Source organism: Netta rufina (assembly GCF_964035555.1).
Source record: "Netta rufina genome assembly, chromosome: 27".
Classification (NCBI taxonomy): domain Eukaryota; kingdom Metazoa; phylum Chordata; class Aves; order Anseriformes; family Anatidae; genus Netta; species Netta rufina.
In genome coordinates this window covers 2,387,936-2,408,115 of record NC_140151.1, presented here as the reverse complement: position 1 = coordinate 2,408,115, position 20,180 = coordinate 2,387,936, and positions in this window count along the sequence as shown.

Below are 20,180 nucleotides of genomic sequence, written 5' to 3'. Positions count from 1 at the left end.
AACCCATGTGTAAACAACTTCTGCAAATACCTCCTTATTAAATTATTTGATTTTTGAATAAGGAAAGCTTGGACTCATTGATACATTTTGATGAGCTTCCCTCTATTACTGTACACACTCACCAGTTTTTCTGCTATTCTATTTCAACTAAAACTTCCACAGGATGGCAAGAATTGACATCCTTCTCCCTTCTATTCCTTACTGAAGTCTAATCTGCTTTTCCTCTCATCACAGTTACAGTTCAGGATCTCTGGTGATCTTTTTTGTGCAACGTTTCCATACTGTACTACAGAATGCTTATACAGGCGCTCCAAATTAATCGCAGGTGAACAACGAGCAATATTTTGCATGCAGCTTTACTAGAACAAAACCACACAAAAATATCAGAATTTAGTATTTTGCTAGTGTTGTAGCCAGTTTTGTACTAAGAGCAGCCAAAGCTATTTTTCTTCCTGTCTCCCCCCCCCCAATGCAGGAACACCGCACTGATTTTGTTGTATGTTTGCTCCTATGTCTGGCCTGTATTTTCTGCACTCCTAGTCACTTCAACCTGCTTGTTGCTTACAAAAATTCCACAGCAACCTATATTTAAGAACCCACTTCTCCTCTTATTATAAGCAGGTATTGAAGCAAAACCCATCAATCACCATTAAATGACGACCGAGTAGCTCGAGCTGTAAGCCTTTCCCCGTTGGTCTTCCACCGTAACAGAGACTATGAAAGAGCAGTCTTCTAGGATTCTATTAACTCAATTTTCATAAGGGAAAAATAGCATTCTCTAGAGAACGTTATCGTTGCCCATATACTCAGGAGACTTCCAAAACTCCTTGTTTAGAAGTGGACTCATCCACCCAAAAACGTGCTGAGAGCTGCAGCCTGACCTTGGGATTCCACCTGGCTGGGGCAGGTGAGTGCATTCGGAATTGGTCCCAAACGCCTTCTTTTGCTGAAATTCCGTTTTACTTAATGACTCGCACATCGTTAGTATTGATTACCTGCAAGCACCATGATCCACTGTCTTGTCCTTCAGTGTTAGTTCAGCCAAACCCAAGAGCCACTGAGTAGATGTTTCTTTGAAATTCCTGAGGCTGAAAGGCAAAGGGATGAATGGGAAAGAAAACCCAAATTGTGGCAGAGCAAACACACAGGTACAACACATTTTCATGATATTTTCCCTGCCAGGTGACAGAAATGACTGCATTACCAAGTGTAGGCACTATCTTGGAGCTTTTCTCCAAACACAAGATGTATTTTCAGGCCTGCCTATGTACCATAGGATGTACAACACCGACAGTGCCTTTAGACTTCTTGAGATTTGATCAAAGCTCCTTTTCCTGCATACAACTCTTGTAAATATAAATGCATGTACATACGCATGCCTGAGTGCAAGAAGCCTTGCCATAAGCACAGTGTGCATCTGCTATTTCTCTTGTATCAGAACAATTTCCCCCCCACGGTATAAAATCCGTTCTGAACTCAAATTGGGCTGTAACAGTCCAGCCATCAGCTGTCTGCTGCAGAGTTTCACTGTAATAAAACTCTAATTATGACCACAGAATGCACTCTTGAGCAACAACCTGTCTGGAGGCAGAACCAGATTACTTGTATACATGAATTATAAAATGATGATAAGCAGAATCACGCGGGAATAAATCCATTTATGACCTACTGCTGACAAAGGTAAAGATTTAGCTAAGCAACTATTTGACTTAGAGCCACTTTCTTGGGTCTGCTTCGCTTAGCATACATCAAAAAAAAAGTCTTAGAGCTGAGCCTGTCCAATGATTGATGGGCTTCTATTACTGTTACAGAGTCAGTAATATATAACCTATTGTTTAGGTAATAACTTATATGTTTTCTTACTTTACAAGGCTGTTCAGTGTGGAGTTTGATGTATGGAGTGTTTTATGCACATCTACACAAAATATAAGCAATTTGTTTTCATTAAGGAAAGATACATGTAAATAGTTTCAAAAGAGATTCTGACATCTTTATTCCTTTTAATAAATATGTAACTCCTCCCACTGCGGTGGGTGGGATGCTTTGAGATGTTTTACTAGTCCCTGCGAAACCCTTTCACATGTTCAGCCCTGCCTGATCTTTTCTCTCTCCCTCTTTGCACCAGCTGTTTGAAGAGACAGGTCTCTTGGGATGCTCTAGGCAACTACCACCTAGCTCATTACATTCTTACATTCATCAATTCATTTATGAAGCTAGCTTAAAGCTAGTTAGATTTTGCTTTTGATGGTTTCATGAGCTATTTGCATGTGGATGTAGGTGCTTCTCTAGCTTTTTAGACTTCTGGTCCATTCCAGTACTTGAAATGTTCACTGGACACCAAAGATCTTGAGATTTTTAAATACAAACCTCTAGTCCTTGGAAGATGCAGTCAGGGAATGTCACTATAGCACACTGAATCCAAAGTGTTTGGGGTATGCCACTGCAAACACAGGAAAGGAGGACAGCTTACCACAAGTATTAATCAGCTCAGATCCACAGTAAGAGTGGCTGTACTGGATAAAACAACTTTACATCCACCTTGATACCACAGCTCCACTAATTCTCACTGGCAATCACCTATGGAAGACTGTAACATATTTTATATGTCTGTATTTACAAACAAATCGGAATACTCTGTGTGTACCCAAATATTCTGCAGTGATTTTGCATCTCAGAGCCTTTTTGAACAAGTACCATATTTTTGTGTTCAAGAGCACCTAATGAATTTGTCTGCCAAAAATCTCTTCCCTTTCCTTCATTTTGGCATCCACAGTATCTCATGGACGTACTATTTGTTTTGAGCCTGCCACGGAGCAGTTTTCTTTGACAATCTGTAAGTCACAAGGGACTGAGCAGAGTCTCTTGAGTCTCTTCATAGAGAACGACTGCATGACTTCATTCTACTCTACTGCGATTTCACATACCTCTGCCAGGTGTCCCCTCACCAGTCCTCTTTTCAAGGCTGAATCATCTTCCACTTGTCTATTTCCAGAGCTTTTGTAAAACAGGACAGAAGCAGACCCTTATGCATTATAAATATGACTAATTCAACTGAAATTCGATTGAAGACTGGCTTAAATTTGAAACTAAGCAACTCCAGTGGTCTCTAAAGCTTAGGCTCTCTATTTGTGCATCACGGAGAATCGACACTGCCAGTTTAGTGATCATCAGTCTCTTCTCAACAGAGCTGGATGATTGAGTTATTTCACTTCATCTCAATTACTGCAGCCTGTCTCTTTTCTGAAAAATATAGTGGGCAAGAAGCTGACACTAACAGCAAATATTTTAGGGTAATAAGTGTGAGTGCACATGGCCTTGCTTGGGGAGTTTACATCACTGTGGGAACAATCCGAAGCCAGAACAATTTTCTTCAAGGAAAAGGCCTTTTCAGGTAAAATGTTTACAACACAGACAGAGCAAGGCCAAGCATGGTTCCAATTCTGCATCTTCCATCAGACTGGAGCAGATTGATTGACACTGCACTATTTATAGAGATTTTCTGGATTTATATTGATGGAATAGGACAGAATTTGTCCCTGTGTGTCTCAGATATAAACAACTGAGATGATGATACAACATCTGCTGTCTCGTCCAACATCCTCACTTTATTACTTAAGGCCAATACAGGAGAGAAATACAAAACCTTAGTATTTAATTGCCGGGCTCTTGCCTATTGCAAAATCCCTTTTGACAATACTTCCCTATTCCTCCAGCTGACAAATTCCTCTCAGCGCAGCTTCTACGTTCAAACTCAAACATCATTCTGCTCTGTTGACCTCTGTCAAGGTCTTCACCCATTCCTGTACAGAATAACAGAAATTCAGCCTGAGATCAGACATTTTTGGGGGGAGAAAAAAAAGCCTCCTAATTTTTGAATGGAGGTTGGCTCTGCAGAGGAATTTGTATTTGCTCTTCTCAGTACTCTCAAGAAACGTGGGGATTTGTTAACAGATGGGCAACCACATTTATTTTGAACTTCAAAAAGCCATTTGGAGCAAAGTTTACATATTTAAGGCCAAGTAACGTATGCATTTTAAATCATATATTCATCTCAGTGATAGGTAAAATAAGCTACTCAAGTTTTTAAGTAATCTTTTAAAGAAAGGGTCTTAAAGGCTTTTGGTGTTGTTGTTGGGGGGAGGTTACATGCAGAAGTTTTGAGTTGAATTTTTCTCCCACAAATATTTTTCAAATTAACATAGAAAATATATTTTATTTGAAGACAGGAAATTTCTCACTGAGTGCTTACTTCTTATATTAAAGGAAAAAAAAAAAAAACATACCTTTTTCCCCCCTCTCTGCTAATTCTGTTTAAAAAAAAAAAAACAATTTTAATGTTTCTGGTTTTGACAGCAGACTGAAACCATTAACAAAGATTGAGAGTATGGCTGAAAACTCCCAAACTTGCTCCTCTGTGCATTTTGCCTCCTGTCCATTTCTACTCCTAATTTAATCAACTTCTAACACATCTGCAGTATTTATTGTAAGCTCGTCTACTTTAAGCTAAAGACTCAAAAAAAAAAGACATAAAATCATGGCATTACATTGATCAGAAATAAAGCTTGCTTAAGCCAAAATACTTATGAACTGATTTAAATCCTAATGAGGCTGACAGTTACCAAGTGGCAGAATGAGAACAGAAAATAGCAGTGGCCTTGCTGTATTGTGAGGCAGCTGTTTAAGTGGACTGCAATTAGCTCCTAGAGAAAAATCTTTATCATTGTTTAACTATCAATATCCCTCAGAAATGGACTAAAATCAAAATTCCACATATACAGACTTTCAGCTTCCAGCTCGTTTCTGGTACAAATGCAGACTTGTGCTTGGGAAATGACATGTAATGGGATGGGAATTCAATAATCTTCGGGGCAGTGAAAAATCAAGACCTGTAATTTTTAGCTTGTTTCTTTCTAATGTTCTTCCTTCAGTGAATTCTCAGACTATCACCACACCAACGCTAATAGAAAGTACTGTGAATATGCAATGAAGGGCTGGAGGAGCTATTATCATACCTCCTTGGATCACAGAGAGAACAGAAAAATATGCGTTTCATTCAAATAGAGGGTAGCTTGCTTACTAACACAAGTTTTTCTAGCTCTTAACTGACTGTGTAATTGTGCTGTGGTTTTTCTGACCATCTTGGACCTGGTAGTTGAACAGGGCTTTTTTATTATCTAAAAAAACAGCTTTGTATATTTAGAAAGCCTAAAGGGTTTGACTAGGAACTGCAAACCAAACTATGCTATGCACTGTATGCAACTTAGCACCAAACCATACCCTGAAACACTTACAGTGCCAATGTAACTGACATGAGAAAGACGTACAATGAAAGAAGCAGAAATATTAAAGAACAAACTTTGAAAAATAATTTTTAAAAGCATTTTCCAAATTCTTCTTTGGAAACAAATTCTGATGTTTGGAATACAAATTCAGAATGGAAAATATGGGGGGAAGAGGGAGACTGGTTTTCCTACTTTATCTTTCTTTTTCCCCTAGAACACGCTCCCTGATCATTCTGCTCCTCCTGTTTTAAAAAGCAACGCTTGTATATTCATGCCATCAAAAGCCAATATAGTTTGCTTCATTTTCCCTGCATGCTTTAGTAAGCAGGCCTGAAGTTTATGAACATTTCCTTCCTTCTGAAACTGTATTTTAGGAGACAGCTTATTTGCCAGAAGAATTAACTCCAGCTACAGCAGCTTTCATCAGGTGAACAAAAACAAGCCTCAAAAGACAATGAAAATAAAAAATTGACAGACTGACTTTTATCAAAGCTTAAAAAGCTGATACTTTACAATTTCCAGTCATTTACACAGATGTGACTTATTTACGGTATACAGATTTGGCTTTGCTTTCCTATAGATCCCTCTATCTCATGCCCAGCACCCTACAGATGACTGGTACCAGCCAACTAGCAGGTATCCCTACCAATATTCATTTGAGCTGATAAACAAGAACGGGGTCTGCAAGTTGCTGTTAACTTCAAAGAGGAAAAGAAAAATCCCTGATATTAGCACTGTAAACATAAAAAGAACAACTTTATCAATACGCACTAGGTTTGCTTTATACAAAATACGGGGAAAGAAAAAGCTGAGCTGGAAGTTCCCCAGAACCTGAGCTGCCATTTGCAGCACGTGGTTTAATTAGACAAACCACAGCCTCGTGGCTGCTGGGACCACAGCAGGCACTACGGACTACATTAGATTTTTAAAAGTTGAAAATTTTAAGCTAATAATACCATTCATTTCATCTTCTCACTGACCTTTCCACTTCAATTTTCCAAAGCATCTACCCTTTTGCTCACCTTTGCACTGTCCTTTTAACATCGCTATTAAATATTTATATTACAGTAAAGCCCATATCAAAAGCAATACTCTATCTAGAAAGCACTGCGAAATCACATAAAATCATGGGTTTTGCAAAGGATAGCCTTTAATTTACGAAGTAACGATACTGTTGCAACACAGTAGGACAAAAATATCACTGGTAAAATAAGCAAAATATGTTTAACCCAAAGCTAACTACAATAAAGCTACAAGAAGATGTGAGACCTGTTTGTGCAGCAGGCTCTTCGCAACCCCTGGAGCACCTTGACCAGAGCCACACAAAACTTTTCATCTTTTTTAGCTGCACAATTGCAGCTCTGAAATACACAAGCAGCCAGATGAGATTTCAGCTCAACTGGCAATACGTCAGAACTTCTTTTCCACAGCAATCCTTCTACACTATCAAAATAGAGGATTGACAGAACATAACATATGTCAATTGGCATATGCAATACCTCGGAGTAAAATATACACATATCTAACCATATACTGTTACTGCCTGTTGGTAAAGTAACACGTTGTTAACGGTGAAAGGTATAATCTTATCTGAAAAAACACAGCTTCAGCAGCAACATGTGAGTGTGTCCAGAAAATGAAGTTAAAGCAAAGAGTCAGCACAATACATATTGACACAACTAGTAAAATTAGCTATAAAGTGCTCAGAAAAGAATTAGTTCAAGGGTTTCAAACGTGCCCTGTAGTCATTATGTCTTAGGTAATTAAAGACATCTCCAAAACAAGAATAATCTTACGCCTTATAAATCTGCAAAGTTGTTTGGTTTAATCTTGCTCCTTGCGTACTTTATTTAATCTAAGTTCCTCCCTGTCCTGAGGAATTCATAACCTTCCACCTTAACACTAGTAAAGCTTACTTGGAGTATAAACAGGTTACAGGAACTGTAATCTCATTAAGATTTGCTCTTAGGCTAGACAGAGAATCACAGGATGGTTTGGGACCTTAAAGATCATCTAATTCCAGACAAAAAACACCCACCCCACATGACACAGGAAGCCACAATCTCTGGCTTGGGGGAATTCAGCTTTCAAACAAAAAAACATCAGGATTCAATTGTCCTTAAGAAGTTATCACTCTGCAAGTCCACTGAATAATTAAAAAGTCTGCAGTCCAGAAGCCACCTATGTACACTTACACTCCAAAAGTACTTGGAAAGGAAAAGAAAAATGTTAGTCACCATCTCTAAAAAAAAAAAAAATGCTTAAAAAAAAAAATCTTTGAATTTATATGTGTGTGTGTTATTTTTTGCTTTGGTACCACACTTCCAATACACCACAATTGATATAATTCTACTGAATGACAATCAGGCGTGTTAAAGAGATTTCTGACCTACCAGACATGCTTATGAGAATTCATCTATGCTGTAACTCTTATGCAAGTTCTACGTCGATGGACTTCATTTATGTTAGCCTGGAGCTTGGCAGATAGCAAACGACTTGGGGTTAAGTCTGTGGAAAAGAAATAATCTGAGATCTGACTGCACTGAAAAGAGTTTTGAACCAAAGATTTTTTACCAAACAGACACTGAGTGGTGCTTTGTGCAGCTGTTCTTCAGCTTGGGAATTTTTTTGAGTGAAGCAGAAAAAAATCAAGATTTCTCCCTGACCAAAGTAACGGTGCCATTTAAAAAGATCTCGTGATGCCTTCCATAAGAATTAATTAAATCCCAGTTTGGCTAATTCACTCAAAATTTATGGCACAATATGGGAAGCATCTGCCACATTCTACATCTGAAACAAACACATTTCTTTGACTGATCCAACCTTCAGAATCAAGATATCCAAATATCCCCCTGATACACCATTTCCCTGCAAGTCATGGTCAGGGATCACCGACCCTCTACCCCACCTTCCCCAAATTTCTCCCCCATGTCCAACCTATAGCAAGACCTCTACCTGTCTGCATTCACTGCTGATTTTCCAAGACAGAATTTCATGCAGAACAGGTAGATTACATAATTACAGAAGAACTACTACTGAGATGAACATTAAACCAAAGGGAAATGCAACTTTTATTTTCTGACAAGGTGACACTATGGTATTGAGAAGTTAAAGCATCTGCTTACCGCAATCAGAGAAAGAACTGATGCATCTTAAGAAATCAATAACCACCTGTAAGAATTGTTTGCTTATGGATAAATCTCCAAAGTTATGGGAAAGTCCTAGAGCGAATTTCAGTCTGAACTTTATTCTTACAGATAAATTCAATAAACTTGCCCTCGGTACCCTTATTTAGGAAAAGCTGAATGTAATAAAGGAGTTATTAAAGGAGCTTACTGAAGGACTAACTAAGGAATGGGTAAAACCTCATAAAAGTCACTGAAAGTAAAGCAGTCTTAGAACAAAACCAGTCTTAAATATCAAGACCAGGTTTCATGTACTTTTATAATAACCGCTCTATTAAGCTTCACATCGACAAAAAAGTTGTGGGTTGTTTTTTCTTTGTTTTTATGTTGTTGTTTTTTTAAACAGTATCAGCCAAGTGCTAAAACTAGATTTAGGGTGGCAAACAAACAACAGCAGCAGCACTTTTTTCTCCAGAGACTGGCAATTTTATACTTGCAGACTCAAACTGTCTTGCAGCTAACGGCACCCTGTGACAAGCGGGGGCTGTTCTACCAACATGCAAAAATTGACAGCACCATGTGCCAATTTTAGAAACAGCTATCTTCTAATACCAACCATTAGCAAAAGATGCAGCAAGACAAAGGGAAGTCCTTGAACCCAAATAGCCTTTCTGATTGCAGCCGAGCTCCTCTGACATAAAAGATAGCCCCAAATGTATAAGAATCTATATCGTTAGTAAATAAGTCAATGATTAATGAAAGTACACCCGCTGGTTGTCAGCAGGAACATCACAGAGTTAGAGGAACAGCTGGATTTGGAGATTTGGCTCTTATATGCTCTCCTACCAATTAGAACCCAACATTTAATTGTCTGGAACAAAGCCCAAGTCACTATTTCTTCTTATGCTATGGCCTGATGTTTGAATGTATTTATTTCATTTCAAGGTTACATTCTGTTTATATCTTTTTTTATTAGGCCTGCAGCAAAACATCATAATTGGACACTTTTACGATCACACTGATTCTTATGGTTATTTTTATGACAACGATTGGTGGGTACCTGTTTTTCCTCCCCCTTTGCTTTGCATCTTATTAATTCAAGGCTATTTTTAAAAGTCCAAGAAGAATAGAATGGGAGTGCTGTTTTCCAAGCAGCCACTTTCAGGGAGCTTTGAAAAACAAAGCTATTTTCCTATCCTACCAAACACTCCACAACAGCTATTTCAGTGTTAACCATTCTGTGAAAGAGCACCGCGGCCCACTGAAAGTCAACATTTCTCAACAAGCTTTGCAGAACTGCACAGACTGACAGCAACAGGCATTATGGCCCTTTAGGAAGTTACTCTATTCCACCTGGTACAGAATATACCGGGCAATCTCTTTTGCTGTGCCTCTTACAGGAGCATATTACATTATTTGACACGTAACCTACTGAATTCCAATGAAATGTCTTGGAGCCAGCCTTGGCCTTCTGGGAGAGCTGGATTTTAGGCTTAGAGAAACACTGTGGTACTGTGGATCTGAAGGAAGAATTTGCAGGACAGCAGAGGCACCCAGCACATTGTCTTCAGCACCTACAGGACTCAAAAAACCATTAAGTACCAGATTCAGCCTGTACTCAAGTACCAGCTGTGAGCGCTTCACAATGCTGAACACAGAAGAGCAATCCAGAACCGACAAAACCAGCAACCTCCTGTTTCAGCCAGCCAGTTAATTACTCAGTGGTACCCAAACCATAAAGTTGGGATGTCTCTATCACATACATACAAAATATCAAGGAGCAAAGCAAAAATACTTCCTCTAAATCGTGACAATCTCCCCGTTCACAGCATTCACCTTCCCAGCTTGTCCCATCTCAGCTACTCAGGTCAGGGTGGTGCTAAAAAAAATTACTTATCTATTAATAGGGGCACGGGAAGTTCACTTCAAAATTTATGGCGTCTGCTTTAAAGCATTAGAAAAGATGTTCCCTCCTTCATCAACAAATGGGTTTGATGGAAAGTCTCCAGAAAGATTTTCCTTATAGTGCTGATAAACTTAAGAGCTCAAAACTCTAAGCCACACATGAAAATAGCAATACAGCCTGAAAGAAAATTCACCCAAAAAGTAGTGAAATGATACAAATTAGGCATCTCGTGAACTTAGAAAACTTGGAACAATTAAATAATGAGTAAGAATTAACTATCCTTTTATTTTTTGCCAGAGGTACTAATGCTACTGCAGCATGCCTTAAAAGGGAAAAAAATAAATAATTTACTTATATAATATCTAACACATATTGAGGCAGGCCAGGCAAGAACACTGTTTTTTTGTTGTTGTTGTTTTTAAAGACAGTTAAAAATCATCTCCTCCACCCACACAGAACATCAAACAGTTCTTTAAATTACATATACTTATAAGAAATCAAATTCAGCCAGAACAAGGTGATGCTGTTTTTCAGAAGAATTTCCAGCAAAAACTTCGAGAAAAATATCATCCAATCTTTTTGTCACAAATTAAGTAACAGATTTTGTTTGTTTTAAAGTTGAGTTTTCATTTTGTTTATTAGGCATTTGATGATCGTGCCTGGAAAAATTTCAGGGAACAGAAAAACAGAATATATAGGCTTTAATTTGAGCAGGTTTCTTCTCTGGCCCCTCAAAGAACACAAACAGGCTCTGCTGCCAATCTGCTCGCTCTGTTTCACTCCAGGACTCAGGGAGCCAGTTCTCTGCTCAAGTTCACTCCCTTCAGGTTCTTCTGAGATGAAATCTGGACTCAAGCAATGGGACCATTTGCTCTACACTCCAGTACAGACAGTATGAGTATGGTTTGTGCCAAATTGAACTTCACCCATCACAGTCCTGAAGCTTTTGCACCCTCAAACACTCCCGGCTGCCTCCCAGGCCCTGGTGGGCCGGGACAACCTTTTCAGCCTGTTTGGCACTATGAAGAACCACCACAAGGATTGCCACAGGTTGCTCAGAGGAAATGCAAAATCACAGAAGCATTAAGGTTGGAAAAGCCCTCAAAGATCATCTGGTCCAACCATCCCCTACCACCAGTGTCACCCACTAAACTATGTCCCCAGGCACCAGGCCCAGCCTTTCCTTGAACACCCCCGGAGATGGTGACTCCACCACCTCCCTGGGCAACCCGTCCCAGTGCCTGACTGCTCTTTCTGAGCAGAAATGTCTCCTCATTTCCAACCTAAACCTCCCCTGGCACAACTTGAGGCCATTCCCTCTGGTCCTGTCACAGTTACCTGTGAGAAGAGGCCGACCCCCAGCTCCCCACAGCTGCCTTTCAGGCAGTTGCAGAGAGCAATGAGGTCTCCCCTGAGCCTTCTCTTCTCCAAACTAAACACCCCCAGCTACCTCAGTTGCTCCTCACAGGACTTGTGTCCCAGGCCTTTCACCAGCTTCGTAGCCCTTCTCTGGACACACTCCAGGGCCTTGATGTCCTTATTGTAGTGAGGGGCCCAAAAGTAAACACAGCACTCAAGGTGCGGCCTCACCAAAGCAGAGTGCAGGGGGACAATCGCCTCCCTGGGCCTGCTGGCTATGTTCAGCCACACACCCACACAACCAGGAGGTATAGCAGAGCCTAAGCAATGAGGGTAAATAAAAGCAGCCTACACCAAGTGGCCCACAGTGAGATGTTAGCTCCACTTTATAGGAAAGAAACACCGCCTCAGCTGGCAGTCACGTAGCTCCTGGCTGGGCATCAGCACAGCTGGGCCTAACTCCTACCTGCAGCTGGCCTCAGGGAAGTTCCTTCACTTCTGTGCAGTTGACCATTTATCAAATGCTAACAGCAACTAGTTTTTCAAAACACTTCTAAGTTCTGCTGCTGGCAAAAAACTATACAAGAAACATGCAGTTTGCCCACCTTGGATAACCTCTTCGTACAGTGCCACTCCTAGATAAGCTGTACCAAAACAGGAGGGTTTTTAAGGACAGGGGTGTTTTTTTCCCAATCACCCACGTTCATAAGGGACATTGCTTTTACTTACAAATAAATCACAATATTTACTCGTGAAACTATGAAAATACTTCTGATTTATTTGTAAAGGGATGGTCCATATTTAATTGAATACCCTTCTGTTAACAGTTCTGACAACAACATTGCTTTGAGAGCTGTGACAAAAGAGAGCTAATGCTTTCTAATAGCATATAAAGATTACACCACTGAGATTGACAGAATCATTGGCTTTATGTCACAGAACACAAATGCCTCCTTTCTTCTGTATGATGGTCTGTGCCATAGAAATCCCTTGAAATCTGGGGAAAAACATACAGGGAAATTATGTTTCTACTAAAGAGAAGCTGAAGCAATGAATTTTTTTTTTATATAAATTAAAACAAGCTTGACTAACAACACTATTATACTCAATCACATGAAAGTGACTTAGAGTACTTAATTGACTGTAATTCTCTACAGCATGGACAGTGATATCGGGTACGTGTTTTTCCCCAAGGGAAATCTCATTGAAAAATAAAGCCTGTGTGGATGGACATAATGACTGCGTGCAGGTTTGAAATGACACAAGTAAATAGCAAGTTTTGCAATCAGAATCTTGATTATTGAAATAAACTATTCCCCTTGTGAGCATGACTCCTGACAGATTATAGAGAACACAAACACAGAAAGAATCCCAGCTGCAGGGAGCAAGCATGCATCCCAAAGTCTTCTACAGTTAGTGTGTCAATAGGACCAATGGTCCAACACACTCAGCACTTTGGAAACCTGGGTCTTAGATCTGGAAGAATAAGATCTTTTCTTTAAGGATTATTTCCATTACCTCTTGCATATGAAAGATCATCTCCCTTTTGTCAATTGCTCTCCTACACACTTGTTTCATGTCCCTTAGAACTGTACTGGAAAGTTATTCAAATGGTACAAGGCTGGAAAGACTTGCAGCAGATTCTTTCAGTGAACAACTTGATCCTTCTTCTTTCATGGGAAGGAAAAAAGCCTTACATTAGACAGAGGTTAAGAGCATACGGTCTTAGGTTTTCTTTGTAGAAAGCATGAAGCAGAACAGAGGAAAAAAAGGCTCTATTAGTAATGTTGATCCACATTTTGATGAAAGCTTAAAATGTAAATGAAAAGAGAGAGAATAGGGATGAAGCATCTTTAAACTTGCAACAAATCATTTTATATTGATAGAGTCCTGGGCTTAAATCCAAGCACAGCTATTGCCTTAATGCAGACTGATTTCAGGAGACTTAAAAATAGCCAAGATACTATGGTGATTGGCATGCATTGTAGAGACAGCTGCCAAAGTCAAATTGATTTTTTTTTTTCTTTTTGAAGGACTCCAGATAATTTAAGCAAGGCCACAAATTAAAGCACGCACACATGACTTCTTGATGATTTAAAAAACCCAGTCCCCAGGAGGGGAGCTATTTCCCCACCCTCACCTTCGAGAAGCCCAGGGAAATCATGTGCAGACCGACCCCACAATGCTGGCGAGCATCCAAACGAGCGGTTTGCTGCAATCTTGCCCTGCACATGATCATGCCCGATTCAGCTGCTGTACAGTTCTGACAAGTATGAACTCTAGGGCTTCAACAAATGGCGATTCCTAGTATTATGCACTATTAACAGATGGGACCATCTCAGGACTTCACTGGGCAGAAAACTCAATTACACTCCATATCTACTTAAGGCAGAGCTGCAACAAGAGGTTGCACAGGCTGCACAAATAGGCATAGGTCACTAGCTGGATTTGCAGAAAAACTCCAAATGTAGCTAAACTAGAGAAGGTCCAGAGAAAGTCCTGAGGGTAACAGAAGGCATGAGTTTGGGCATGTTGCTTTTTTTTTTTTTTTTTTTTTTTCCTTTCCCCATGTTAAAGCCTTCTATTTGTACTAAAAGGTCAGGCAGGCAAGGGCAGGAAGGACTTGGGGGTGGTGATGATGCTTGAAGCATTTTCTAATCCACCAAGAACACTGCCTGCTTACACCATTCACGCATCTGTCTAAGGCTCTTGAGATATTACTTCCACCAGCAATATAAATGAATTCAAACCGGCATTACAAGTCTGATGAATTTTCAGCTAGTGGCATTTTTAAAATAAAAGACATGTCAAGCAGGCCCCGTCACACAGCGTACAATACATCCGGGCTGGTACTTCCCCTATGCGGGAGGCTTGCTGATATTAGCAAAGCTCAAGCCTTCAATTGTTGCTGGATGTTAATAATCCAAAGAGATTTAAATAAGTAATATTGACACTGGTTGTTGCTTTAGCAGTGAAGGTAACAAAACCAACCTGTTTAGCTTACAACTACTTACACAGAGTGCACAGTGTAGAGCTTTTGTATCCAACACCTGTGATACTCCTTTGGTGTTCAGTTTTGTACTACAGAGATGCTACTCTTAGAGCCAGAGTAAGCAGAATAGTCCTACAGTCACCTTTCTGCTCGTAAAAATGATACAGGTGGATATTGGTAAAGGCTAACGTTAGTCCTGTTAGAATCATTGAATCATTCAGGTTGGAAACGACCTCTACGATCATCTAGTCCAACCCCTAACCAAGTACTAAAGGCCACCACTAAACCATGCTACTAAGCTCTACATCTACACGTTTCTTGAAGACCTCCAGGAACGCAGACTCAACCACTGCCCTGGGCAGCCTAGGCCAATGCTGCACAACCCTTTCAGCAAAGAAATTTCTCCTAATATCCAACCTAAAAAAGGCTATAATCCTATAAAAGGCTAACATAAGCTCATCTCCTCAGTTTCTCTTTACAGTCAAAGTGCTCAGTGCAGTAAGCACTGCCCAGTAAAGGAGCCTAGGAAGATTAGGCTCGAAACACTGCTCATTAAAAGTACCATGCACAGACACGAAGCAACTTGCTGGAAATCACGTAAAAGTTATGACAGGGCTGTATCAGAAAGGACAAGGTTATTGCCTTCAGGTCACTGCACCACCCTCTTTCCAGGATCCAGTTCCTACCTGCACAGGTAGCTGAGACAGCCTGTGAGATATTTTCTTGCCAAGTCTTGTAATCACAGTGGATTCATTCACCTAATGAATCCAAGTTTGATAATTACAGTAGTAGCATTTGCACATACATGTACATCCATGTGTTCTCAAAAGAAAGGCCTAACACATGAAAAAATTCCAAAAATAAAAGCTCCTTTATAAATAAATGCCAATCCAGGATTCCAGATATTAAAAGATAACGAAAAATTAGTGTTTTTTTTTTTTTCCTCTGAAGTTCATTATAATTTGTGATGCATTTCTCTTGCAATGAACTTAATCAAAACTGTGTGCTTAATATGGACAAATAAAATACAGAAGCCTGTTCTGCAAACATTATTGAAACAACAAACGATCATTAAGCATGGCTTTGTTCAAACTATGGAAGTCTGTACAGGGAGGGACAAAATGAGAAAGATTTGGGATTGTGAGGCCTGATTCCACACACGCCTACCCCAAGATCTTAATTGTCAGATGCCCTTTGATTTCTATGAAGTTTTGGTTAAAACCTCAACTGCTTGTTCTCATGGGCCTGGATTTCCCTATACAGGCACTCTGGCAAAACCCAGCATCTGTCACACTGTCCATCTCAGTACCCTTTTTCATCACAAACCTTTATACAGTTGCAGACACAGGGGGAACGCACTGATTCCCCTTTATACCTTTCCCTATGCTAAAATCGTCCTTGTGCAATCACTAAATAGGATCCCTATTTAAAGATCACCTTTCCTCAGTCCTCCAAGACCATTAAAGCCTAAGTATCCATTACGTGTTCTGCCCAGCCTATTATAAAGGTCAAATGTTCTAAGACAGCTACCTTTCAGCTCCAAATGTAATTACACTTCCTGAAAATCATACTGCTCGCATTCTTTTTTGAAATACATAATGAGATTTCCATACAGAAGCACTACTGCAGAAATGACAAACCCTTTGTGTAACACCAAGACTTGGAAAATGACATCCCTGCTTAGTTCAATACTGAACAAGAACGTCAAAGGCCCGCAGAAGTTTATTCTGAACTTTTTGAGCCAGAGTTGGTGCAGCTCATCAGGAACAGAGCTGTGTTGCTTTAGAAAAATAATTATAATTAAGATCAAGTTTAACATATCTTTCATTATCAGCGGTAAGGCACAACAGCTTCCAGAAATGTCTAACATACAAACTTAGGAGACTGTGTGTCACGTTTTACACAAAAAATGTTTTATCATTATCTGTATCATCGTGGTCACCTAAAAACCATAAAATTCAACTCCTCCTGCTAATGAAACTATTAGGACACATACACAGAAGTTAGTTTCCAAGCAAAAGAGCCTAACCCAGGCACCAGAAAAATAGCAATAAATCGCCCAAAAAAGACAAATGAGGATGGTAGGCTTGTAAGGTGAAAGTGAGAATATGAAATTAGCACGTGAAAAATAGTCTGGCAGACAAACAAAAGTCACAGCTCTTCATCAAATTCACCATAAATTCAGCTTTGTGACACACAGCGGTATTAGCACCTTAAATAACATTCTCCATTATGGCTAAGAGGAACATTTTGACAAACAGAGGTTATAATGCACAAACACAAACCTGGGAAGAGAACAAGCTGCACATGGACAAAACTCGGTAACACTCCCCATGTCATTAAATAGAGATGCAGAAACTGTGGAGCAGCACTGGAGAGCAGTCTGAGTACCACAGACTTGATTCTGCCACTTCTAATCCCATAATGCTGCGGCTATGTCAGCACTACTTGATAAGAAAACAGCAAAAAAATAAAAATAAAATAGCACTTGAGACACCACAGGAGAGTGCTGCTGCTGCTGAAGTTTCCCAAAGATTATCAAAAGGGGGAGACATTGCTCAACAAAGCTATGTTGGATGCAATTGAGATAACAGTGGAGATCGTCCTAAAAGCCACCCTGACAGAAGAACAAAAAGAAGAGAGGGTCTAGGAGTTCGCAGAAAGATGTGGTTACATCACACTCAAACTCCACAGGCCTTTTCTTAAGAACTTGGACAAACAACTCCCCTCGCGTGTACTTGAGACTGCTGCCTCCAATACGAAGATTTGACAATTCCTTCATCTTCCTTCTGCATTTGCACAGCAAACTGTTAGGAACAGAATGAACATTAAATGCAATATTTAGCCACAATGATGTTCTGGCTTATTTTTAAGTCAGACCAGAACCCTCATCTGCTATACTACATAGCTCCACAAATTGCTAAATTATCCCAACAGAAGACTCGAGATCCATGGGCTAAGACAGAGGGGTTTACTACCTCTGGGCACATGCTCAGTTTCACTGAACCTGAAAATGAGCACCAGCAATGACCACAAAAAAAGTTTTTCCTGTGCCTTCCCGAAAGGAGTGTCCCAAATGAAGACAACAGCTTACTCCAACTCTTGCAGTCCAATGGTGCAACGCCTTTTAAAGTCAGTACAAGTAATTTATGATTTGAAGTTTAGATTAAAATGCTTCATTGACGTCAGGGAGTATTACGCAGTCAGAGCTACTTGATATCAAAAGGAAGGTATGGTACTTGAATGATGATGTGCTCTCTTTAGTGTCATGGAAGGTATCTTTAGGAGTTGGAACTCTGTCCTACAAAATTCACACATTTCTCTGAGGAACTTGGCAATAAAGCTGGATCACCTCTCTTCGATAGAGACATTAAAGTCCTTGATGGTTCAGACTAGAAGTGAAAGTAGCTGGTTTTGTTAGCATGCAATCCTGGAGATCGATCTTGTTTTATTCCCATGACTGGTATTTTCACAGATTAAAATTTGCTCTGCAAATGAAAGATGTTGACCTACAGCTCTTGCCTGCAGAGATAGGAGAGTCACTGCTCCTCTCAGATGAAGTTCTCTCCCTTGAGATCAGCCAAAGACCTAGAGCTTTCATCGGATTGTTAACAATGTTATCTGGCACTGAAATCTGAAGGCTTCAGAAAGAACTTCTATGACTGAGGGAGTCTGTCGTGGCTCATGTGTGTAATATTAAACATTTATTTTAAATGCAGGTAAAGTACAAATGCTCTAGGAGGTCCTGTAATGGGAAGAAAAAAAAAAAAAAAAAAAAAACGGAAAACAATTCTTCTCAACATTTTCCCAAAAGTAGTCCACATAAATATCACACTCATGACAACCATCCTCATCCTGGCAGGTAAGCCAGCCAGCCAACTTACTGCAATCGTATTGTTACAGAGCCAACAGCCTCATTGCGTTATTCAAACTATCACATCCATCTGCGTGCTGACAACTGAAAGCTCGGAATAACTTGCAAGTTGCCTGGAGATGCCCAGCTGTTTGCTAGCCAGCTTAATTAACCACGGGCCTAACTGAAATACTGCTGTAGTCAACAGGAAAACTCTACTGATGCTAATGGGCTTTGTATTGGTCCCTATATCCAGTTGTGTTTCTTAGTTGAGAGCCTAGCTTCAGCAGATTTCAAATGTCTTAACACTTCCTAATTTGTTTCTTAAAGGTCGGAGCTTCTAGCTGCCAGACAAAAGGTTTGTTTGTATTTTTGTTGCACGTTGTGGTATCAGACAAGAACCCATGCAGAAGCCCAGATCATCACGTGGAAGAAGCAACAAGATGCAGCACGTAAGGAAGAGCGTGACTTTGAATCCCCAAATTCTTTCTACATTTCTGCTAACTTCCCCTCTTCAGCCCATTTTAAGTGTTTGCAGTTTTCTTTTACTATTAAAGCCAAGAATCCCTGTGCTAGGTCACACCAGTAGTCCCAATTTAAGTGGGAATTCTCACACCAGTGAAATCTCTCCAAATATTCCCTATAGTTTGCGATGGCTATCGGAGCATTTTAAAAACTGTGAACAGGGACATCACTACCAATTACACTCCGAAGGGAATGACTTGGGGAAACTTATCTATAAAAATTATCTTTAAAAAATTGCCATTAAACTAGCAATAACCCCAAAGAAATAAAGCATGTCGCTTTGCGCTAAAAGCTTTCCCATGTGAAAAAAATCAAGTTATTCATGAATGCACATCCTGATATTATTTTGGCAATAACGTGTTAGGAAAACAGAAGGGATAACCCAAGCTAAGTGCTATGATGTTAACGTATTAATTTAGAGAGGTGAAGAATATCTGCATTCATACACAGCCCTCCAAGAAAGCCCTTACATCATCTAAGAGTAGGATTTACTGAAATTAGCACTTTACCTTACGCAAGAGATAAGGAAGGAAAAGCTTCTGCTGGAATTTATTTATAAGGGTTTCAGCACTAGCATTATGTAGCCAATAGAATAACTTACTGCTTGCAGAACACAGATTAAAGATGACTAATGGACAAAACATCGCAACAAGATACGGTGCAGTGACAGACCTGGGAGCTCGGGGGGGGGTCTCCCCTTTAGTCAGAAAGAAGCCCGTTCATCTCTGTACAGTAAAAATCTCATTACTGTGTACATTTGCAGAGTCAATTACCATTAGAATTAGTGAAAATCCTAATTAGTGCAGGAACGCTGTGGTTGCACATGCCAGCGTGTATTCTTCAGACATAGTACTGAAAAATGTTTTAGTATGTACTAGGTTCCTCCTCCTAGTGGCAGATTAACATTTCATTTGGAAAATCAGAGTCATGTGTTGTAGAAATTGCCTTTTTGGTTATAAGGCACAGAATTTGAGAGCTCTCTCTATATATTAAACTGCACAGGCTGGCAGCTTGAGCTGTGCTTCTAAATATAAAAACCAGGCAAAGAAACAGAGTGATACCTTTCACGGATCACACTAAAAAAAAAAAAGCATTAACACACCAGTTCAGAATTAGCCTTCTCAGGATTGTGAATCTT